The sequence below is a fragment of the Aethalodelphis obliquidens genome, unplaced genomic scaffold (genome assembly GCF_003676395.1).
Source record: "Aethalodelphis obliquidens isolate GAN/ISIS:26980383/991018 unplaced genomic scaffold, ASM367639v1 scaffold42, whole genome shotgun sequence".
NCBI lineage: Eukaryota > Metazoa > Chordata > Mammalia > Artiodactyla > Delphinidae > Aethalodelphis > Aethalodelphis obliquidens.
The window spans coordinates 7,804,587-7,828,732 of NW_020837986.1; the positions used below are offsets into that span (position 1 = coordinate 7,804,587).

The window sequence follows — 24,146 nt, forward strand, 5'->3', positions numbered from 1 at the left end:
GGGGTTGCCTCAGGTCTGAGAGAGACGCCCGGCCTAGGATGCAGGCAGTGTTAGTGCTTGCAGGATTAGGTGCCGTGAGCCCCCCCTCAAGCCTCTCTGCAGTGCCAGCGGGAGTATGGGGCCTCTGTCTGTCTTCTCTGGCACAATGCAAATCTGACCAGGTCCCCAAAATGCAAATTTGATCAAGTCCCTCTGATTCAAGACTGCTTTTACTTTTAGGATGGCATTTTAGCAAAGCACCTGCCCGCCTCTGTAGGCTTATCTCCTTGTCACCCTCATGATCCAGTTTCAGGTCATCTGAACAATATTTTAGTCTGGTGATGTGTCCAAATAACTATATGGCCAGAATTCATTCATTTGTTCAACTGTGCCAGCCACTAAACTCAATACAATGGTCAATCGGACAAGATGCCTATTGTCCACACAATACGTGAGTTCTTCAACCTAAATATCCATCAACAGATGAATGGATAAAGAAGATGTGGTACAGATATACAATGGAATACTACTCAGCCATTAAAAAGAATGAAATATTGCCACTTGCAGCAACATGGAGGGACCTGGAGATTGTCATACTGAGTGAAGTATCAGACAAAGACAAATATCAGGATATTGCTTACATGTGGAATCTTAAAAAAATGATCAAACAAACTTATTTACAAAACAGAAACACACTCACAGACTTAGAGAACGAATTTATGATTACCAGCAGGAAAGGGTGACAGGGGAGGTATAAATTGGGAGATTGGGATTGACATGTACACACTGCTGTATTTAGAATGGATAACCAACAAGGACCTGCTGTATAGCAGGGGTAACTCTGCTCAATACTCTGTAATAACCTAAATGGGAAAAGAATTTGAAAAAGAATATATATATATGTAACTGTATAACTGAATCACTCCGCTGTACACCTGAAGCTAACACAACATTATTAATCAACTATACTTGGATATTAAAAACAAAAAAGAAAGAGCTTTTGCCAATTAAAGCTCCTCATGTGGAAGAGTCAGCATTCCTACAAATTAATGACAAATCAGTGACAACAAACAGAACACACGCAGAAAAGCAAAACAGGTGAGGGAATGTTATTTTCAAAATTTCAGACTGCTTCTGGAAATTACCAAGTCATCCTGACGCAGAACTCGGGCTCCGATCCACCAGAGGTCGCTGCAGGACCGCGAGCGAGGGATCCGCTCCCGGCGACGCCGCTCTAGGCCGCAGGCCTCGTCTCTGCTGCAGTTCCGCCGCCGCTGAGCGGGTGGAGGAGGTTCCCGGTTCCGGTGCCTTCTGTTTCTCTTGGATCCACGCCATCTCCCAACATCCGCGGACGTCCGCGCCTTCCCGCACTGGCTGCAGTGTTTCCTCCTCTGTCCCGCGCCATCTCTCACGGCGACCCGGGTGCGTTACTGAGGGGAGCGCTGGGCACGTGGTCTGCTCCGCCCCCTCCACCCACCCTAAGGGGAAACTGAGGCCCGAGAGGGCGGGGAGGGCCACATGTCGACTTCTCGGCCCTCGTGTCTTCGACAAAGAGGCCTCGGGTCACCGCGCCACCGGCCGGCGCCGTCTCGGAGCCTCACCCGCCCCGTAGGGAGACTTGTGCCCGCTGATGTTGAGAGACCGGTCGGGTGACGCGTGGGCCCGAGGTCCCGCAGGGGGTCGTGCAGAGCCCGTGTGAACCTGGCCCGAGAGGCGCCAGAACCCCTGATTCACTGCCCATCACCTCCGACTCCAGCGTTTCAGGCCCCAAAGCCGCTCGTCGGTTACCGGTCAAATACTCTGGTGAGCGTTAGCCCATTTCCCCCTAATAAGCTTTAAGGGAAAGTGTTGAAACCTCCTTTTAACAAACGGGTGTTTGAGCTTTAAAGTGAGGGCGCCCCAGCCCCTTGGGCAAGTGCTGCTCCTGAGGGCCTTGAACTGGGGGCCGTGGCCTTCCTGCCATGCGGCAGAGGGGGTGGTCCCTGGGCTCAGGGGGGTTCTGGGAACTGTCTTGCAAAGCCTTGTGCAGGAGAGTGGGGCTGGGTTTGGGGGCCAGAAAGGCCTGAGTTCAGATGCTGACGCAGCCCCTCGTTAGCCGTGGAACCTCGGGTGAGTTACTTCATTCTCCTGAGCTTTCCTTTCCTTCCAGGGGGGAAACAGCAAGCAGTCGGGAGGGCAGAGGCCTGGTCTGTGTCTTTGAACCTCCAGTGCCTGGCAAGTGGTTAGTAGGTACTTAGTTGGTATTTTGTGGGTGGAGGAGTACTTGAGGCATTTTTACGAGAAGTTGGTCTTCCTGTGGCCTCTGTTGATGAGGGGAGATTGAGTCTTTCCATGAAGTGAGGATAGTGTTGGGGTCCCGGGCTTGGCTGGGCAGCTTTCCCCTGCCTGGGCGGAGAGCCGGCTGCTGACATGGGCTCCTCTGCCTGGCTCTTTTTCTGTCCTTTGTTGCCCCTGCATTTGGAAGCGATCATGGGCTGCCCGTGCCCTGGTCACTGGTAGTGCCGGCAGAGGAGTTGCTGAAAGTGTTTCCCCGTGTTTGGAGGGTTCACTCCTGTCCCTTCCCAACTCTGGAGCTGTCCCACTCGGCCGTCCTCCCGCCGCCTTTCTATTATTTTACTATTTTAATATTTTAATAATTACTGCACACCGCACGGCTTGCCGGATCTTAGTTCCCTGACCAGGAATTGAATCAAGGTCGTGGCAGTGAAAGCGCACGGAGTCCTAACCACTGGACCTCCAGGGAATTCCCCCCAGCGCCTCTTTCGATGTCTCCTGGCACCTGGTGTCTGTTGAGTGCCCTCTGCCTGGCTTGGTGCTGGTTTCTGAGGCTTTAAAAAAGGAGAATGGGAGTGGGTCTTGCCACAGCTGTGGTCTTCTGACCCTGGTCTCCAGTCTCAGCAGCCCTGTGTTCTTTTCTGCCTCTGGATTTGAAGTGGTTACAGGCTGCCCGTGTCCTGGTCATTGGTAATATGGGCCAAGGAAAAATGCAAGACTTTCCCCATGTTCAGGGGACCCATACTTGTCTCTTCCATACAGGACAGCCTTCAGTGACTAGCAGTGACCAAGCATGAGGCAGTCCGAGGATGGAGAGAGTCAGGCTGTAGTGCGTTCATTGCCTAAGACCCGAATCCCCCCAACACACACATCGTGTTTTCCTGTCGATGAGCATAATGGTTTCCTGCCAGTTGGGCAGATCACGTGATGGCTTCTTGTCCCCTGCGGGAGTGTCACATGGCTGCTGTTGCATGAGACGTGTCGTCAGGGAGCGCCAGGACTGAGTCCCAGGTAAGTGGTGTCCCGCCCGTTCTCTAGTACTTGAGTTGTGTGCAGGCTGTGAGGCCAGAGATGTTGGGTGCTGAGGTGTGGAGAGCGAGGGTGCAGTGGAGGCTTGGGCCCCCTTCTGCTCCTGAGAGCCTGGATGGAGGCTGCTGTGATGTTCAGAGGACAGAGATTCACATCCAGTGACCAGCCAAGTGCTCTTCTGTGAGCCTGAGCGAGAATTCTGTCAGGTGTTACACACATTCCTTCAGGACCTAAGAGTTCTCAGTATTTCTGCCGTTAGTCTTCTCTTCAGCTCTTGGCAGGGACTGGTGAATAATCGGGTGGTTCTGTCATCTTAGGCTGGAAGTCTGGTCAGTGACCTGTCTGCTGGTCTGTTCCTAGGCCAGGCCGTTTCCCAGGATGCTGGCAGTGGCCTCCCTTCTCCGCTGCCTCACTGCCCTTTTCTGCACCTGCATTCGGAAGTGATCGTGGGCTGCCCGTGCCCTGGTCATTGATAGTGCAGGGAGAGGAGTTGCTGAAAGCGTTTCCCCGTGTTTGGAGGGTTCAGTCCTGTCCCTTGCAAACTCTGGAGCTTTCGTACATGTCTTTCTTCCCACTGATTTGTGTTGCTTCCTGGTCCCTGGTGCTGTGTGCTCGCTGAGTGCCCCTGTTCCCGAACAGGGCCCTGCCTTAGCAGTTCACAGGCTGGCAGTGGAGGGCTCCCCTCTGGATGTTTTCTCTGATTCCCCATCGCACCCCTTCCTCATCCCGCATCCTCAGCCCCGCCCCTCAGCGCTGATCGCCTAGAAAGTGTTGATTTGCTGATCTGGCCCCTTATGCTGTAATCTTGAGGGCAGCGCCTCCTTGTTTTGCGTTGCGTCTGGTGCCTGATGCACAGCACCGGGACCAAAAAAAAAAACCCCAAAGAGGTGGAGATGACCCATCTGTTGTGAGGTGACAGGGCTCCTCCCATTGCAGAGTGTCAGGGAACCAAGCCCTCCAGCAAGCCAGCCTACCGGGTCAGCTTCCTTTTCTCCACTGGAATTGTTTCTGTAATGAAAGGTAGACTTACTATAATCTAGGTAGACTTACTGGTCATGAGCAGGGCCTGTGGTCCGCTGTGGGTGTTTTTCTAGTGACCGACCTGGACAAAGCCCAGTATAGTTGAGGATGCATATGTAAGTCGCCCTTATACTACGTAGCAGGCACGGGGCCCTCCCCCCACCTGTTACCCCTCCCGGTCCATTCTAGTCATTGCCAGGCAGCCACAACCTGCAGACTGGTTAGCAGCAAATTGATCACAGTTGGCACATAGGGTAACGTAGGTATTATTCCTGTCAGAGATGACCTGCAGACCCCCTCCTAGGGTTAAATCGTCCTTGTTCCTGAGACCGTAGTGTGGCCGTTCAGGTACTGCAGTAACAGCCTGCCTTCGTGGGTGCTAGAGACTGCCAGCTGCTGTGCCAAGTGTTCTGTGCGTCCCCCAGGGCCTGCTGTGAGTGCCCGTTCACCGATTTTCCTTTGCAGCTGGGTCTGTGTGCACAGAGGCTCCACAGGAGGCATCATCTTCGTGTCAGCCGGGCTCTAGGCCCCGGGGCCCCAGGTAAGGCTTTTGGACCTTTCTCTGGAATGTTGTGTTTTTTGTAACGTCACGTGTGTGTTTTCTGGGGCTTGGGTGACCGTGTAAGGGGAAGTGCGGTGCCAGGAGCATCCTGCTGTGGGGCAGTCCCCCACATGCCTAGGGGAGGGCCCTAGAAACCTGCTTGGGTGAAGGGCTCCCCGGGGCATCTCCCTTCCGAGCTCTGGGGTGTCAGTGCAAGTACCATTGTGATGGAGACCGGTCCCGCCTCTCAACCTGTCTAGCACTGTGACCCCATCTCAGACTCCACGTCTTCATCTGAAGAGCAAAGCTGGGATAGCAGCAAAAGTTCTAAAAAATTTTTCATGGTGTTGCCATGACCACATGATCCTGATCTTTTCAGCCCGAAAGCATTTGCAGTTTTTTATGCTGGAAGTGTCTTGACTCCCCCTGGCAGAGAGGTTTTGTGGGGTCTTGGCAGGACACGACAGAAACTGCTGGGACTCGGCTAGGCTGGGCTGCTCTCCCTGACCCAGGCCCCTGGCTCCAGCCTCCTGTCCTTCCTGGCTCTTTCTGCCCTTTTCTGTTCCTGCATCGCAAGTGATCGTGGGCTGCCCGTGCCCTGGTCACCAATAGTGCAGGGACAGGAGTCGCTGGAAGCCTTTCCCCGTGTTTGGAGGGCCCAGTTGTCCCCTCCAAACCCTGGAGCTTTCACACACTAGCTTTTTGGTCCTGCCATTTCCTTCAGCGCACGGGCCTTTGCCGGCCCACATGTGATATGGTGACCGGGCTGGGCCCCGGACTTGTGGAGGTTCACTTTGTCTTTGAAGTAAAGGAGCCTCCGGACAGCAACCAGTCCATACATTTGTATTTGGACCTCACACTGGAATAAGTTCAGATAATGCTGAAGGGCACATGGGAGAACTGTAAATCGTGGGTTCTGCTCTATGAACTTAACAGGAATGGAGGACAACCCATAATACATTATTCAAGGCAGCCCATGACTGACATGCTTGTTTGTGTGTTGACTTTGCTCCTTTACTCTTTTGGGTTTTTTCCCTTTACTGTTTATTTTTTTTCTTTTTTTTGCGGTACGCGGGCCTCTCACTGTTGTGGCCTCTCCCGTTGCAGAGCACAGGCTCCGGATGCGCAGGCTCAGCGGCCATGGCTCACGGGCTCAGCCGCTCTGCGGCATGTGGGATCTTCCTGGACCGGGGCACGAACCTGTGTCCCCTGCATCGGCAGGCGGACTCTCAACCACTGCGCCACCAGGGGAGCCCCCTTTACTGTTTCTTGAGCACAATGTGTACTGCTTCTCCAGGAGCAGCCAGTGGTGTCGAAAGAAAAATAAAGGTGGGCCAGATGTAGGAGCAAAGAGGGGTTCTACCAATTCTGAATCATTCAGAAAGGTTCCATTTGTCATGGTCTGCCAGAAGCCCGAGGAGTTCTCTTGTCAGTCACTGAAGAGAGAAGAGTGCCTTGACCTACCAACTTCTTTGTAGCCCCTGCTTTTAATCTGTGCTTTGGTGGGTTCTCTTTTAAAAAGGGTGACCCCAGGTGTTCACTAGGGAAGAAATTCCAGGCCTGTGGGTCTGTGAGTCTGTGTCTGTAGACTCAAGGCTTGCTTTCTGGTTCATGTTAGGATGTGGTGCGGCAGGAGGACTCTCCCGCCGTGTAGTCAGCCGTCAGCAGGGGGCTGCCCTTCTGCCTTTCTGCGCTGCAGATGTGTTGGGTGGAGGCCGCAACTCTGCCCCGGCGCCTTCACTTAGTAGACTCTGCAGGGGCAACGTGGTGCTCCCAAGAGGCATGTCTGGCTCCCAGACAAACAGGTGAGGTCAGGTCCCACTCACCCCCCACTTTTGGCCTGAGGGCTCCTTTTCTTCCATCTACATTCGAGTTTCTCCTGTTTGATCCTGTTTTGCCAGATGTTTTTGTTCTCATCTCATGATGATGTGAAGGTAGTGAGACTAATATTTGTGAACCACCTGGTCCTCAGTAGCTGTCTAACAAATCTGAGACTTCCCTTGTCTTTCAAACCTGCCCTCTGCCCCTTTGCATCAGAGGCTTGTCCTGTCCCACAGCCTAGTCCCTGGTCCTGGGGCTCCTCAGCCAGCCTGGAGCATTTAATGGCTGGTGGTGACCATTTTGAAAAGACTTTAGCTACCCCCCGTCCCCCCCCATCCCAGACCTGGCACTTTAAACCTCTGGGTGCAAAGTCCCACACGTTGAGTTGGGGGTCACTTGTGTAGTGTCCTCAAGCATTAATGATATTTTCTCATTATTCCTTCAAATGGGCCTGGCAGTCTTGATTTTCACCCATCTGGGCACCTAATGAGTCTTTCTGGAAGTTTCTCTTTCATTTGCCTTTCTTGGGTGGGCATATTAAGTGGGTCTTTGCAGAATAGGATGACAGCTGCTGGGGCCTTGGGATGGACTGGGCAGAGAAGTAATGACAGTGGTGGGAGAACTGCTGAGGACGATGGTCCATCCTTTGATCAAGATGCAGTAGGAACTTGGTGTCAGAGTCTCTGACAGTGAGATCAGACTGAGCTCTGGTGTATCTGGCCAGTTGCCTTTATTGGGAACTGTTTGAAAGAAAATTGTTTATTCTAAAAACCGAACCTTTGAGGTGTTTTCCTTTATTATCCCATCTATTCTGGTGATATCTAAGGTCAGTTTTTTTTGTTTGTTTGTTTTAATATTTATTTATTTGGCTGTGCTGGGTCTTAGTTGGCGGCATGTGGGATCTAGTTCCCTGACCAGGGATCGAACCCGGGCCCTCTGCATTGGGGAGCGTGGAGTCTTAGCCTCTGGACCACCAGGGAAGTCCTATTCTGGTGATACCTAGTAGGGCCTAGTCTATTGGGACCCTCTCAGTGATGTTACTTGGGGAGAAGATGGTGCTGCAGATTAAATGCTTGTATGGTTCTTCTCCCTCCTAGGTCAGCGTTCGATCTGGAGATCGTTGAGGAAGTCCCAAGGCCATGAGTCAGTGACTTTGGGGTGACTTGGGATCTGGCATTGCTGGTATTTCTCCCCAAGGTGAGTTAATGCCACGGGCTGGGAATCCACCGCCAGAGGGTTGGCTGGTTTGAGTTTATGCAAATGGGAACTCCCAACCGTTGGTCTCGTCTGTCCTTTCTTGTAGATTCCTTTTGTTCGTGGACACCAGCGGGGCAGAGAGTGGAGAGTGCAGTCCACACATGAAGAGCTCCCCACCGCCTGCTCAGAGTGTCATGGGAGAACTGTTTACTCAGCACGAGAAATCAGGGCAAAGCACTGGGACTGGGGGCTTGGGGCCCCCTTCAGCTGGCTCTGAGTCCCGACAGCAGTGCCCTTGGGCGCCATGGACAGGGAAGGCCTTTCCCCGTCCCTCTGCCATGCCTGCGTGACTTCAGCGACCAAGAGTTTTTCTCTTGAGTTGGCTGCTGCTCATCATCATCACTTTTCTCTCCACCCATCCATTCAATACACCGTATGCACCCGCCCCACCTGTGTTTCTCTCCACCCATCCATTCAATACACCGTATGCACCCACCCCACCTGCGTTTTAAGTCAGTAACAAGCCACGTGCCAGCAAGACTGGGCAGGGAGAAAGTGGGTCACAGGCCAAATCCTGTTTCCACTCTGAACCTTTCCGTCCTGCTCCTGAGGCTTGGCACGTGGGCTGTTGTTTGAGGTGTTCTGTTAGGACGGGTGTGAACAAACGCTGGTGGTTGGCTCAGGTTAGGACCTATGAGAGTTGAGGGCGTCGAGGAACAGTCAGGCCAGGGCTTGGGAAGGGTGTGGGGGCCGGAGTGAGACAGGTGCTGATGTCTTGGGGAAGCTGTGGGTGCCTGGCTAATGAGTACGTACCTGCTTGTGTGACCAACTGGCCTAGTTTGCCTGGAATTGAGAGCTTTCTCAGACATGGGACTTTTATTGCCAAAACCAGGAAAGTCCTGGGCAAACTGGAACAAGTTGGTCAACTTATCTGGGTGTAAAATACATGGTGTCAACTTGAGAGGACAGGTTACTGAGTAAAGGTGAGAATGGTGAACGTGGAGCTGCCATTGGTGGACTCAGTCTTTTGGAGATAATTGGGGTAAAATCAACAGTTGCACTGAGGACACGTATGTGAACTTTTTAATCTCCATTTTATAGATGGAGGCGTCTACATGAGGAAGTATGTCCCAAAGGCTGTGATGAAAGGCTCTACTTAATTGTCCAGTTTCTGCATTTGGAATTGAAACCACCTTGGCTAAGCTGAGGCAGGATTCAGGCTGTCAGGCCTGCCTGGTGGCTTTGACACCCTGAAGGTCTGTGCAGGGGCAGGCATTCTTCATGGCTGAAACGTTCTGCCCTGCTAGCCATTCTTCATGGCTGAAATGTTCTGCCCTGCTAGCCAGTTCCTGGTAGAGGCTTCCAGAAGCGGGCAGTCCTTTTTCTGTCTCACTCCGAGGACTGTCCTCTGACTTCTGTTTGCCACCTTTATTCAGCTGGTTGTAGCTGCCTGGAAAGATGCCAAGAGAAGGAGTCTGGGTCCACTGGAGCTAGCTGTGACTGAGCGTGGTGTTTGCTGCCATGCAGGAACAGCAGCAGCGGGACACAGGCCAGTCCTGAACAAGTGTTCCTGGGGACACCAGGCACTGGTCATCATGCTAGCCCTGTTCTACCGCAGTGTGTGAAGCACGAGCCATCCCAGGTCTGTAGGGCCTGAGGAGATCTGAGGAGAGCATTCATCCAGGGTGACCCAGGAACCAGGCTTAAGGTCAGTAAGGCACAAACCTTGGCTGGGAAACTAGGCCTCACTGGAGCAGCTGGTGGGAGATTAACCAGACATCATACTAGACATAGGGGTACAATGGTGAATAAGACAGTTTGTGCCCTAAAAGGGGTCACCAATAAATATATAGATAATGTCTCCACACACCAAACATTACAGGACATGCAGTGCTGGGCACTGTAGGTGTTGGGGATGCAGCTTTAAACAAAACGGGGTGCCTCCTGGAGCTTGCTTAGAACTGCTGTCCATTATGGCAAGCCACCAGACACTTGTGGCTCTTTTAATAAAACTTAAAATTCAGGTCTTCAGTTTTATCAGCCACATTTCAAGTGCTCAGTAGCCACAGGTAGCTGCGGGGTTGGACAGTACAGATACATAGAATATTCCCGTCACTGCAGGAAGTTCAGATAGCGCCAGTCTAGAAAACCAGGCGTTGAGTTCCATGAAAGGAGTTGCTGGGACACCTTTACAGAAAGGCTGTCATTTGAGGAGTCCAAAGAGGGCTGCTGTGCCTGGCGCTGCATTCCTGTGATTATGGGGGGGGGGGGGGGGGGTAAATCGGGGGCATCAGCCCGGCTGGGGTGTGAGAGCACTGGCTTCCGAGTCACAGACCTGGGGTCTAACTCAGCAGGGTGACATAATGTGGGTTTCCATCACCTGACCTCCGTTTCCCCTTGTGAAATGAGAACCACACCTCCACAGGAATATGGTGAGGTAAGGATTAAACAGACTTGTATGTGGAAGCCTGTGTAGGGTGTGGCTTCAGAAAGTGTTCAATAACTGATAGCTATTATTATTTATTGAAGTTTCCTCTTCAATTTTTTTTTGTCTTTTTTCAGCCTTGAGGCTTTCAGGGTATAGCCTGTAATGCTGAAGTTTCCAGGAAAGCAAAAATAGTTCCCCTCCTTTTACAACTTAAGATATGTATAATGCAATGGTTAATAAATATCTAGAAACATATACCCCCAAATTAGAGGATACATGCTTTTCTCAAGCACCTACATTTACAAATACTTTTTATGTTCCAGGTTACAAAACAAGTCACAAATACCAAAGAATCAGTTATACAGATTATTTGTATCATACTACAGTATAATTAAGGACGATAACAAAAATGGGTTTGGAAAAATCCATATATCTGGAAAATTTTAAATGTTCAAAAATAACTCGTCAAAGATGAAACCAGAGGGGAATTAGAAACTACTTAGAACTGAATGATAATGAAAATTTCTACATACCAGTACTTGTGAGTTGTAGCTAAAGTAATTCTGAAGAAGTTTGTGCCTCACGTGCTTATATTAGAAGAAAGGCTGAATAATTTTTATTAATAAGTAATAAAAAATAGAAGTAATGAGAATAAAAATTAGAGCAGAAACTAAAGCAGGGGGCAAAAATACAACAACAATCAACATGGCTAAGAGTTGGTTCTTTGAAAAGTCATGAAACTGATGAAGAAAAATAATTTCAGGAAGGGAAAAGGACATAGGACAGAACTGGGATTAAAAAAATACAGATTACTTTTCACGTATAAAAATTTAAACTTTGGGACTTCCCTGGCGGTCCAGTGGTGAGGACTCTGTGCTCTCACTGCTGGGGCCAGGGTTCAATCCCTGGTCGGGGAACTAAGATCCCGCAAGCTGCATGGCGCGGGCAAAAAAAAAATTTTAACTTTGACAAAATGAGCACATTTCTAGAAAACATCCAAAAAAGTTGCCTCAAAGAGAAAGAAAACTTGAATAGTCTGATAAAACCCATCTGATAAAAGACCACAAGGGAACAGTAAAGTCAGATTTATTTGCCTGTTGCAACATAAACTTTTTTGGTCACTGTTAAAGCTGTGACTTTCTCACAAGAGGAATTTTTGATCCTTTCTTGAATAGACATATAATGACCAAAACGTATGTCCCATTGTTAAGGGACAATTGAATGCAGTCCATTTGGAGGAGGTTGAAGGGACCCTGGGCTCTGGCTTCAGACTGTCCGCAGTTTTGTCGGGATTTGGTTGTAGACAGGACATGCATGAGAAACATTGGTCAGGCCTTTAAAATCTTCCCGCCAATGTTGGCTTTTGCTTACAAGAACTTTCTGATCAAGTCTATTATTCTGCATAAACCCAGTCAAGCTGGGTGTCTGTCACCTATAATCCAAAGCATCATTGATTCTTTTTCTAAGCTTGTCAGGTATGATGCTTATTAGGGTATCCTGTGATGGGCCCGGCCCTGGCGTGAGGCCCAGCAGGTGTTGTACTTCTTCAGGAAGACTTACCTGCTTGTGGTGCTGGCCTAGCTAACGCAGAAGTCCAGAAGGCAAGGGGACCAGCTGATCCGTTTAAATAAGTGTGTGTCAGCTGTCACTCCCAGCCTCCAGACAACGATCCGTTCTCAGGCTCAGCCTTGTTTGTCAATCTACCTACATGTCTGCTGACGTTAAAAATAAAACAGCAGACATGCCTCCTGCCAGTGGGAGAAGAGTGTGTGTGGGGGGGGGTGTGTGAAGTGGGCGTTTGTGGTTGGAGGGGACATGCTTCTACCCTGAAAATCCAGGAAAGTAGGCAGGGTTGTCCAATGACCTTGGTCAGGAAAACCCATGAGAAACTGGGGAACCTATTGCTGCCAAAAGATGCAGAAACAGAGAAGGAGGGGCCAAGGAGACTGGAAAGTTTTTATAATAAGTTTTTTTCAAATAGCCCATGATTAGAGCAGTAGATTGGATACAGTAATCTGCAGGAAAAATCGTAACTTTCTTTGCTAACTACCCAAGCATTCCAGGATAATGTTTGGCGTTGGTTCATTATCTTTCACCATCCTTGCCAAAAATCTCACATAGCATATGTCAGTTGTATTCACTGAATAATATTCCATTGTTTGTATCTATCACATCTTGCTTATACATTCATCTGTTGATGGACATTTGTGTGGTTTCCACCTTTGGGCCATTGTGAATAATGCTGCTATGAACATCAGTGCACAAATAGCCATTTATGTTCCTACTTTCAATTCTTTTGGAGAACGGGGTCTAGGCGCGCGGGCTTCAGTAGTTGTGGTGCATGGGCTTCAGTAGCTGTGGCTCGCGGGCTCTAGAGCACAGGCTCAGTAATTGTGGCACAGGGGCTTTGTTGCTCCGCGGCATGTGGGATCTTCCCAGACCAGGGTCCGAACCCGTATCCCTTGCATTGGCAGACGGATTCTTAACCTCTGTGCCACCAGGGAAGTCCCCACCATCTCTTTTTGAGAATAAAATGTTATTGGGACACAGTCACACTAATGAATTTACCCATTGCCTATGGCTGCTTTCACACTACAACAGCAGAATCGAATAGTTGTGAAGATATAGTCCATGATGCTGAAAATATTATCTGTCCTTTATAGAAAATGTTTGCCAACATGTACTTTAGATGATTCCTGAATGCATATTTTAAGTTTTGATAGAGAATTATTTTAGTCTATTTGAGGAAAAAATATAACCAGGGTGTCAAAACTGTGGTTTCATGAATGTTATTGTTTAGGAGGAAACTGAGTTTAAAGAGCGTGCTAATGGAAAGCGGACTTAATGAAATAGTACATAGTGGTACAGATGGTCTTTGGCTCAGGCAGAATTGTGAAGGTGGGGAGGGAGGGCCTGATACTTGAGGCCCACTGGACCGTGCAGGTGCTGGGCGATAGCGGTAGATGCTGAGCATGACCAGAGAGCTTCAGGCCAACCCCTCTGTCGGGAATGGTGGCTGCTGCTCTTTTCAGTTAACAGTGATAGTAAATAATGGGCTGTTATGCCTGGTGCTTTCCATTTCTCAAAGGACTTTCACGTCTGTTATCTCAAATGGATATCATTATTTCCACTTAGCAAATTCATCCATTAATTCCTTACCAAGGATTTATTGAGCATCTGTCGTGTGCTGGGTGGTATTTTAGATGCTGGGGATAAAGCCATGAACAAAACAGGCAGAGCTGCTACCCTGTGGACCTTAAATTTTAGTAGGGTGGGTATCAGGATTTTGGCAGCAAGGAATCAAAATCCATGATGCCCTCTGGCTTGGGCAATAAGAAAATTTATCATCTCATGACAAGAGGTGCAGTGTTAAGTTGGGCTGCAGGCACAGCGTGCTTTTGGTTTTGCTCTCCTTCCCTGTGTTTCTCTTGAACCTGCTCATCGCCATATGTTACCATCCTCTGGTGGGTATCAAGTTTGCTTTGGTGTATCCTGACATGACAGCACCCACAGGAAAAACAGAAACAGTTTCTTCCTTGTGTCTCTTTCTTAGAAATGAAAAACTTCCCCAGAAGCCCCACTGCAGACGCTGCAGACTTCCCCATGTGTCTCATTGCCATTGTATTATTTAAATTTAGATTGGACTGCATATTACAAACAATGGTTCAAAGAAGTGTTAAATACAAAATGGAGACTGGACTTGAGAATTCCCTGAGCAGACAAAACCATTTAAGCACACAAGCAAAACTAAATCCAGCTTAGTTCACGAACACAAGTGAAAGTTAAGTTAGGTTATTTCTTAAAAATGCCTCTGACAACCATCATAAAAGAAACTTAAGTCATCTTCCTGAAAATGGTATGAGATATTGGGTTGACCAAAAAGTTCGTTTGGGTCTTTCTGTAAGATGATACAAAAACCCGAATGAACTTTTTGGCCAACACAATAATTGCTTTTTAAAAATGCAATGCAGTATTATTAACTAGGGTTACCATGCTGTACATTATATCCCCATGACTTATCTATTTTATAACTAGAAGTTTGTACCTTTCGACTCTCTTCACCCATTTTGCCCATTCCCTGCCCGCCACTTCTGGCAATCACCGATCTGTTCTCTGTATCTATGAGCTTGTTCTTTCTTTAGATTCCACAGATAAGTGAGATCATACAGTATTTGTCTTTCTCTGTCTGACTTATTTCATTTATCATCATGCCCTCAAGGTCCATCCATGTTGTCACAACTGGCAAGGTGTCCTTTTTTATAGCTGAATATATATACCACATTTCCTTTATCCATTCGCCCTTTGATGGACACTTAGGTTGTTTTTATACCTTATAAATAATATTGCAGTGAACATGGTGCATATATCTTTTCAATTTAGTGGTTTTGTTTTCTTTGGATAAGTACCCAAAAGTGAAATTGCTGAATCATATGGTAGTTCTATTTTTAAATTTTTGAGGAAACTCCATGCTGTTTTCCATAGTGGCTGCACCAATTTATATTCCCACCAACAGGGCATGCACAAGGGTTTCCTTTTCTCCATGTCGAGCCGAAACTTGTTATTTCTTGTCTTTTTGATAATAGCTATTATTAAATATTATTTGATAACAATTCCAACAGGTGTGAGGTGATATCTCATTGTGGTTTTCATTTGCATTTCCCTGATGATTAGTGATGTTGAGTATCTTTTCCTGTACCTGTTGGCCATCTATATGTCTTCTTTTGGAAAACATCTATTTAGATCCTTTGCCTATTTAAAAATCAGATTTTTTTTTCCATTGAATTTATGAGTTCTTTATCTATTTTGATTATTAACCTCTTATCAGATACATGATTTGCAGATATTTTCTCCCATTCAGTAGGTTGCGTTTTCATTTAGTTTACAGTTTCCTTCACTGTGCAGAAGCTTTTTAGTTTGATGTAGTCCCACTTGCATATTTTTGCTTTTGTTACCTCTGCTTTTCATGTCAAATCCAGAAAATCAGTGCCAAGACCGACGTCAAGGTTACCATCTATGTTTTCTTCTAGAAGATTTCTGGTTTCAGGTTTTACATTCAAGTTTTTAATCCATTTTGAGTTAATTTTTGTGTATGGAGTAAGAGTGGGGTCCAGTTTAATTCTTTTGCATGTATATTTCCAGTTTTCCCAACACCATTTATTAAAGAGACTGTTCTTTACTCATTGTGTATTCTTGGCTCCTATGTTGTAAAGTAATTGACCTTATACACGTGGGTTTACTTCTGGGCTCTCTATTCTGTTACATTCATTTATGTTTCTTATTTTATGCCAATACCACACTGTTTTGATAACTACAGCTTTGTAATATAGTTTGAAATCAGGATGTGTGATGCCTCTGGCTGTGGTCTTATTTCTCAAGATTGCTTTGGCTATTTGGGGTTTTTTATGGTTCCATATAAATTTTAGACTTGTTTGTTCTATTTCTGTGAATTATGCCATTGGAATTTTGATAGGAATTGCGTTGAGTCTGTAGATTGCTTTGCGTAGTATGTATGTTTTATTATTATTAATTTCCTTCCAGTTTTATTGAGGTATAATTGACATACAGCACTATATAAGTTTAAAGTGTACAGCCGGGGCTTCTCTGGTGGCACAGTGGTTGAGAGTCCGCTTGCCGATGGAGGGGACACGGGTTCGTGCCCCGGTCTGGGAAGATCCCACATGCCGCAGAGTGGCTGGGCCCGTGAGCCATGGCCGCTGAGTCTGCACGTCCGGAGCCTGTGCTCCGCAACAGGAGAGGCCACAACAGTGAGAGGCCCGCGTACCGCAAAAAAAAAAAAATAAATAAAGTGTACAGCTGAATGATTTGACTTCCATACGTCATGAAATGATTATCACAATAAGTTTAGTGAACATTCATTATCTCATATAGATGCAAAATTAAAGAAATAGAGGAACTTCCCTGGTGGCACAGTGGTTAAGAATCCGCCTGCCAACACAGGGGACACAGGTTCAAGCTCTGGTTTGGGAAGATCCCGCATGCCACGGAGCAACTAAGCCCATGCACCACAACCACTGAGCCTGTGCTCTAGAGCCCGTGAGCCACAACTACTGAGGCCGCATGCCACAACTACTGAAGCCCATGCACCTAGAGCCTGTGCTCTGCAACAAGAGAAGCCATCACAATGAGAAGCCCGCACACTGCAATGAAGAGTAGTCAACGCTCGCCGCAACTAGAGAAAGCCGTGTGTGGCAACAAAGACCCAATGCAGCCAAAAAAAAATAGAAAAAAAGTTTTTCTTGTGATGTGAACTCTTAAAATTTGCTCTCTTAACAACTTTCATATATACTGTACAGCAGTGTTCATTATATTTATCATGTTGTACATGACATCCCTAGTACTTATTCATCTTATAATGGAGAATTTGTACCTTTTGACTGCCTTCATTCAGTTCCTCCTTTCCTCACCCTCTGCCTCTGGTAACCACAAATCTGATCTCTTTTTCTATGAGTTTGTTTATGTGTTTGTTTTTGAAGTATAACTGACCTACAACACTATGTTAGCTCCTGTTACACAACATGGTGATTTGGTATTTCTATTCATTTCAAAATGATCACCACCATAAGTCTAGTTACAATATGTCACCATACAAAGATACTGCATAGTTATTTACTATATTCCCCCCACTGTATATAGCAATCTATATGTGCTTTTTTTTTTTTTTTTTTTTTGCGGTACGCGGGCCTCTCACTGTTGTGGCCTCTCCCGTTGTGGAGCACAGGCTCTGGATGCGCAGGCTCAGCGGCCATGGCTCATGGGCCTAGCCGCTGCGCGGCTATATGTGATTATTTTGAGTTCCTGATCTCTTAAGTTCAAATACATTTTTACAACCCTGCATTTTTACTTTCCCCACCCCCACATTTACTGTTTTCAACATCATATTTTACATCTTTTTTTGTGTGTATCGCTTAACTACTTATTGCAGTCATAGATGATTTTACTACTTTCGTCTTTCAAACTTCACAGTAGCTTTACACACTGCTAATTTACCTTTATTGTGTATTTGCCTTTATCAATGAGATTTTTTCCCATTGTAATTTTCTTGTTTCCAGTTGTGGCCCTTCCTTTTTCACTTAGAGAAGTCCCTTTAACATTTCTCATAAGGTTGGTTTGGTGGTGCTGAACTCTTAGCTTTTGCCTGCTTGTAAAACTATTTTTTTTAAAGATATTCACCATGTGTTTCTTCTTTAGGTCTTTTCTTTTAAAGTTAATTAATTTATTTTTATATTTATTTTTGGCTGTGTTGGGTCCTCGTTTCTGTGTGAGGGCTTTCTCTAGTTGCGGCAAGTGGGCCACTCTTCATCGCGGTGCGCGGGCCTCTCACTATCGCGGCCTCTCTAGTTGCCGAGCACAGGCTCCAGACACGCAGGCTCAGTAGTTGTGGTTCACAGGCCTAGTTGTTCCGTGGCACGTGGGATCTTCCCGGACCAGGGCTCAAACCCACGTCCCCTGCATTGGCAGGCGGATTCTTAACCACTGCGTCACCAGGGAAGCCCAGCCTGCCTGTAAAACTTTTGATCTCTCCATCAAGTCTGAATGAAAAGAGCCTTGCTGGGTAGAGTATTTTTGGTGGTAGGCTTTCCCCTTTCATCACTTTGAATATATCATGCCATTCCCTTCTGGCATGCAGAGTTTCTGCTGAAAAGTCAGCTCGTATTCTTATTGGAGTTCCCCTGTATGTAACTAGTTGTTTTTCTCTTGCTGCTTCAAATATTCTCCCTTTAATTTTTTTCCATTTTAATTACAATGTGTCTTGGTGTGGTCCTCTTAGTGTTGATCCTGTTTGGGACTCTATGTGCTTCCTGGACCTGGATGTCAGTTTCCTTTCCCAGGTTAGGGAAATTTTCAGCTATTATATCTTCAAATATGTTCTCTGCCCCTTTCTCTCTCTCTTCTTCTGGGACCCCTATAATGTGAATATTAATATGCTTGATGTCTCAGAGATCTCTTAAACTGTCCTTATTTCTTTTTAATCTTTATTCTTTTTTCTTTCAGCTTCATTGGTTTCCACTAATCTGTCTTCCAGCTTGCTGATCAATTCCTCTGTATTATTTAGTCTACTGTTGACTCCTCCTAGGAAATTTTCTAGAAATTCCTTCTAGGTATTTTTCATTTCAATTATTGTATTCTTCATCTCTGGTTCTTCTTTATATTTTCTAACCTTGTTAAAAAATTCTAACTTCTCGGGCTTCCCTGGTGGCACGGTGATTGAGAGTCTGCCTGCCGATGCAGGGGACACGGGTTCGTGCCCCGGTCCGGGAAGATCCCACATGCCACGGAGGGGCTGGGCCTGTGAGCCATGGCCGCTGAGCCTGCGCGTCCGGAGCCTGTGCTCCGCAATGGGAGAGGCCACAACAGTTAGAGGCCCGCGTACCGAAAAAAAAAAAAAAAATTCTAACTTCTCACTCTGTTCATCCAATATTCTCCCAACTTCTTTGAACATTTTTATGATCATTACCTTGAACTCTCTGTGGGGTAGATTGCCTATCTCAGCTTCACTTAGTTCTTCTGCTGGGGTTTTATCTTGATCTTTCATTTGGAAGATATTCCTCTGTCACCTCATTTTGCCTAATTTGCTCTTTTTATTTCTGTGTATCTGGTAGGTTGTTTACATTTCCCATCCTTGGAGAAGTGGCCTTTTGTAGGAGACGTCTTATGTATCTCAGCAGCACACTCCTCTCTCTGGTCACCAGAGCTATATGCTCTAGGGGTGCCCACTCTTTGGGCTGAGTGTTGTGGCAGACTGACTGCTGTGGGCCATCTGGTAGGTGTGGCTGGCACTTGGTCTCGTTTGTTGTCAGGCCCTACCTTGTGTAGAGGCTGCCAGCCACTGGTTGGCTGGCAGGGCTGGGTCGTGGGGCTGCTGGCTATGTGATCCTGGGGTGGTTCTGGAGCTAGTGCTGGCTCACTGGTGGGCAGGGCTGGGTTCTGGAGTGGGTGACTGTGGGGCTGGGGGTCTCAGATTTAGTGTCAGCCCGTTGGTGGTGGGGCCAGTTCCTGATACAACTGGCTGCAGTATCTGGGATGTCCCAAGGCTAGTGTTGGCCCACTGGTGAGGGAGACTGGATCCTGGACAGAGGGCTGAGGGGTCCAAGGTGTCTCTTCTGTGGACTTTGGCTTGCAGGGGGAAAGGTGCATTAGAGGGAACGCTGAGGACAGGAGGGAAATCATTTACTCTGCTTCCCATTTAGCAATCTGAAAGAAGCCACTTCTTGAACTATCCCCTGTCCTACCCTGTAGTATATCCAGGACAACTGGACAGCCTGGTGAGGTCAGGCAGAGGGAACTATCTTCATTATCTTGGGCTGTCAAAACAAAATACCATAGACTGGGTGGCTTAAATAAAATAATTTATTTTCTCACAGTTCTGGAGGCCAGGAAGTCTAAGATTATTGTGCCAGCCAATTTGGTTTCCCGTGGGGTCTCTCTTCCTGACTTGCAGATGGCCGCCTTCTCACCATGTCCTCACATAGCAGAGACAGAGAGAGACAGAGAGTGGCCTCCCTGGTGTCTCTTTTTGTTGTTGTTATTGTATTCATTCACCTGTTTTGTATTTTAGGTTTCACGTATAAGTGATAACATACAGTATTTGACTTTCTCTATCTAACTTATTTCACTTAGCATAATACCCTCCAGGTCCATCCATGATGTTGCAAATGGCAAAAGTTCATTCTTTTTTATGGCTTAGTAATATTCCATTGTATATATGCCTGGTGTCTCTTATAAGGACACTCATTTTACCAGATTAGGGCTTCCCTCTTATGACTTCATTTAACCTTAATTAGTTCCTTACTCCAAATACCAGCGCACTGGGGGTTAGGCTTCAACATACGAATTTTGGGGTTACATAACTCTGTCCATAGCAGGAGGCTTTGAAATTTAGTTTCCCTGAGCTGCCTGGGATCCTAAGTGGTCTAAGTAGACCTAGAGGTGGCTGTGGAGCGGGATGGAGAGCTTGCTAGAAGGGACCACAGTACCAGAGTGAGGTACCAGATCTGCCCTCTGCCTAAAATTCAGCATATGCCATGGTGAATTGCAAATGTTTATTGAAAGGATCAGCTGACTGTGCCTTCTTTTTGTAGGTGTCACATGAGTGTCCCAAGTTCTCCAGCCTTCAGGAGTCACCCTTTCCTTGAACATCCACTGAACATCAGCTCCCAGACCTGCAGGAAATCCATTCAAGAGCCCAGTACATGCTGGTGTGTTTCCATAGATCCATCCTGTCGCTGCTGCATTTTCCTCTGCATGGCTCCATTGTGCCAGGCCTCTTTGTGGTCACCTGCAGCCATTTCTTCACCTCTTCTCCCAGTTGCCGTTCTTTCCCTGAGCTATTTTGCTCTGAGCAGCCATGGCTGGCTCCAGGACAGCACAGACCCCAAACTCTGGCCTGATCTTGTTTCTGCCTCAGAAGCATGTGGTGCTGTGGCCTCAGATGCCATCAAGGTGTCTTCTAGCTCATCCCGGCAGGCCTGTTCTCAAACGTTCAGCTGGGAGAATGTGACCATTTTCTGGAGTTTGATAATCTTCCGTCTTTCTTGGTGATCCACGGATGGTCTCACAACCCAGCTGAGTACTTATATTCAATCCCAGGAGATTATGAGAAGGTGTTGGTTTGTAGAGGAGAAAGATGGGAGATGATGGGGAGGAAGAGAAGATGTGGGGAAGCCAGAGAAGACAGAAAGAGGAAAACGTATTCCAGCTTAGCCCAATTTAACTCAAACTTGAATATGCATCCAAATCACCTAGAAGGCTTGTTAAAGCACAGAGTGCTGGACCCCACCTCAGAGTTTCTGATTCAGTGAGTTTGGGGTGGGGACCAAGACTTCGCATTTCTAACAAATTCCCAGGTGATACTGATGCTGCCGGTCAGGGGACCCCACTTTGAAGAACACTGACTTCATCCCCAGACCATATGGGAGGCAGTGCACCCCCTTCAGACACAGTGTTTTGCTTCTCACAATGGGTAGGCAGATCCGTTCCTTCTTAAATATCCTTGTGGCCAACAGCCAAGTCCATCTGTTTGTTCACGTAGTAGCAAGATGTCCAACAAATCCCTAAAGAAACTAATGAGCAGCTTGGATCCAACTCCTTATTGTCTGCCAGAGGAAAGGCATCCATGCTTGGTAATGAGCCTTTGGTCTCTCTGCCAGGCTCTGTGGCCAGAATTAAGCACTTTGTCATCTAGCTGGTAAAGGACTTTCTTGACAGTATTGAACCAGAAAGCCTAACCAAGTCATGTACTTACATCCCATTATATTGGGGGAACAGTGGACGGTCTCTACTCTCAGAAACCTGTTTGTTTCCATCTTGGTGGTGTGCAGGACAGGAGAGGGGGTGTGTCCCACATCATGCAAAGTCCTGGGACGTGATGGCCGCTGCTCCCGTTCACACATTCCACCAGCATTTTGTAGCCTCCTGCATAGTCTGACTGAACTAAGTCAGAACAGGGCACAGTGACAAAATACATCCAGGATCTGCTTCAAGGCTAGGCCTGTGACACAGCTCCATGCTGGGTGTATAGTGAACCCCCACGAAATGTCAGCCTTGATTATTATGAGTTTGATTAAGAGCAGAGTGTTCCCATCACGATCTGGTATAGAACTCTCTTGCTTGATGCAATTCACAATCTCCTTCTGGGAGGAAATTAGCATTCTTGATAAATGTTTAAGCAATTTTCTGATAAACTCTAACAAGATTAAAACCTCCTTGGAGAAATCAGCTACCCAAACACTCAGCTGATTATCAGACATTTATCTTGTATTCAAGATACAAGTTTAATAATGCTTATCCAACCATTCTGTTTTCCTGGGAAATGTCCTTAACAAAAGGGAACTCTGACTTGGCTTTGTGGCATGATCAAAGTAAAACTTTGTCACAAGCTTATAACTAATTTATCTGAAAAAATTTAAAACAGTCATTATGGAGGTAGGACACAGGAATAGTAATTAACATTTTTAAGTACTTGCTGCTTGCCAGATATTATAGGAAATGTCTTATATAGCTCATCTTTCTTTCTCTTTATAATGAGTTGGTTTATCATAGCTCTGTTTTACTTATAAGATGCTCAGAGAGGTGAAGTGACTTGCCCAAGATCACACAGCCAGTAAACGGCAGAGCCAAGTTTCAAATCCAGGTCTGTCTGAGTGCAGAGCTGGAGCCAGCAATAGCTTCCCTCTTCTGCCTCTGCCAAAGGATTATAGCGGGAGATGGAGAATAGGATATTCTCTGAGAGAAGGACAAGTATAGGGCTGTGGGACTGCACAGCAGGGACAGGTCCCTCCTAGGTACAGGGCTTGGGAAGGAGCTATGGGGGAAGAGGTTTCTCAGCCCAGAAGAGGATGTAGGGGAGGGACACTAAAGACAGCAAAAAAGGCAGTCAGGAGCAATGGTCTGCACAGAGGCAGAGTCAAGGCCCAGGTATGTTTGGAGGATATGGTAGAGTTCAATCTGGCAACTGCAGGAGTGGTCCCCAGTCCTTTCAATAATGAGAACCGTGTCTTCTAGTGTTGTGGACCCTACGTGCTGCTAGTTGGATTCTTATGACTCTGGATTGACAGAGCCCATCCCAGTTCTATCACCTACTGGCTGTGTGATCTTGGGCAGATTACTTCACCTCTCTGAGGTGAAGCTTTCTTCATGTGAAAATTGGAAGGTAATAGTAGCATTTCTCTTATAGGATTGCTGTGAGCATTTAATGAGATAAACCATGAAAAGCACATGTCCAGCACCTACTAAGTGCTCTGTAAAAAGGTGAGGTTTTAATGTATAACTGATTTATGGTGGCATTATGTCACTATTTTCCCAGTAGGGCTGTGAAAAATTTTTTTCTTATTTTAGTGTAATTTCAGACTGCTAAAAAAGTTGCAAAAAGAGTACAAAGAATTCCTGAACACACTTCATCAATATTATACATATATATACATAAATTTCCCTCCTGAACTGTTTGCAAGTCAGATGCAAACCTGTTGGCCTTTTACCCCTAAACACTTAAGTGTGTATTCCCTAAAAGCAAGGACATTCTCTTATATAGTCATAGTACAATGATTAAAATCATGAAACTGACACTTATACAATACTATTTTCAGCAGACTATATTCAGATTTTGTCAACTGTCCCATAACATCCTACATAACGAATGAAAATCTTGGATCATATATTACATTCAGTTTTCCTTTCTCTTTAGTCTCCTTGTAACAGTCTCCTGGTAACAGTTTCCCAGTCTTCTTGTCTCTCATGACCTTGACATTTTTGAAGAGTATATATAGGCCAGTCACTCTCTTTAGGTTTGTCTGATGTTTCTTCATAATTAGATTCAGGTTGTGTTTTGGGCCAGAGTGCATTTCAGTGCATCACATCATTGTGAATGTTTTTGTTCATGCCTTAAAATAGGGTCCCCTCATGGGAAGAGCTGGGGGGCACTGGACCACCTGCACAAGAATCCACTGAAGGACTCGATAAATATGCAGACACCCCAGTACCCCTGAGAGTGTGGGCCAGGAATCTACTTGATTAACCAGCAGCAGTGTGACCAGTTGTCTACTTGTCTACGTTCCTTCCAAGACATGGCCAGTAGATGGCGGTGCAGTGTGCACTTTCAATGCAGCTTCTGCATTTCTGGAAAGATCTCCCTGTGAAACTTCCTGTGAATTCAAGTTAACATCCACCAGGAGAGCTTGGCTGCTTAAGCTGCTCTCCCCTCCTGTCCCTTCGGAGTGACTTCTCTTTCTTTTTTTTTTTTTTTTTTTTTTTTTTTGCGGTACGCGGGCCTCTCACTGCTGTGGCCTCTCCCGTTGCGGAGCACAGGCACCGGACGCGCAGGCTCAGCGGCCATGGCTCACG

General features: G+C 46.8%; 2 long non-coding RNA genes and 3 other non-coding genes across 12 annotated transcripts; all 5 read left to right on the forward strand.

Moving 5' to 3' along the window:
- The first annotated feature begins 1,221 nt into the window (after window positions 1-1,221).
- On the forward strand, window positions 1,222-8,306 carry LOC113605206 (uncharacterized). Of its 6 annotated transcripts, XR_003427085.1 has the most exons (5): window positions 1,225-1,401; window positions 3,016-4,843; window positions 6,462-6,648; window positions 7,762-7,861; window positions 7,968-8,306. It is a non-coding gene; the product is annotated as an uncharacterized LOC113605206 (long non-coding RNA). The 6 variants fall into 6 exon arrangements; XR_003427088.1 differs by lacking the exon at window positions 6,462-6,648 and having other exon boundaries at window positions 1,222-1,782; window positions 3,165-4,843; XR_003427089.1 differs by lacking the exon at window positions 6,462-6,648 and having other exon boundaries at window positions 1,222-1,401; window positions 3,165-4,843.
- Window positions 2,429-2,562, forward strand: LOC113605472 (small nucleolar RNA SNORA71). Its single transcript, XR_003427237.1, has one exon. It is a non-coding gene; the product is annotated as a small nucleolar RNA SNORA71 (small nucleolar RNA).
- On the forward strand, window positions 3,709-3,842 carry LOC113605467 (small nucleolar RNA SNORA71). The gene has a single exon (XR_003427233.1). It is a non-coding gene; the product is annotated as a small nucleolar RNA SNORA71 (small nucleolar RNA).
- On the forward strand, window positions 5,407-5,537 carry LOC113605470 (small nucleolar RNA SNORA71). The gene has a single exon (XR_003427235.1). It is a non-coding gene; the product is annotated as a small nucleolar RNA SNORA71 (small nucleolar RNA).
- Window positions 8,307-8,315: 9 nt separating the features above from the next.
- LOC113605207 (uncharacterized) lies at window positions 8,316-24,142 on the forward strand. Of its 3 annotated transcripts, none has more exons than XR_003427090.1 (5): window positions 18,091-18,139; window positions 18,911-19,071; window positions 20,390-21,105; window positions 22,984-23,057; window positions 23,697-24,142. It is a non-coding gene; the product is annotated as an uncharacterized LOC113605207 (long non-coding RNA). The 3 variants fall into 3 exon arrangements; XR_003427091.1 differs by having other exon boundaries at window positions 20,390-20,506; XR_003427092.1 differs by lacking the exons at window positions 18,091-18,139; window positions 18,911-19,071 and adding an exon at window positions 8,316-9,569.
- Window positions 24,143-24,146: the final 4 nt, after the last annotated feature.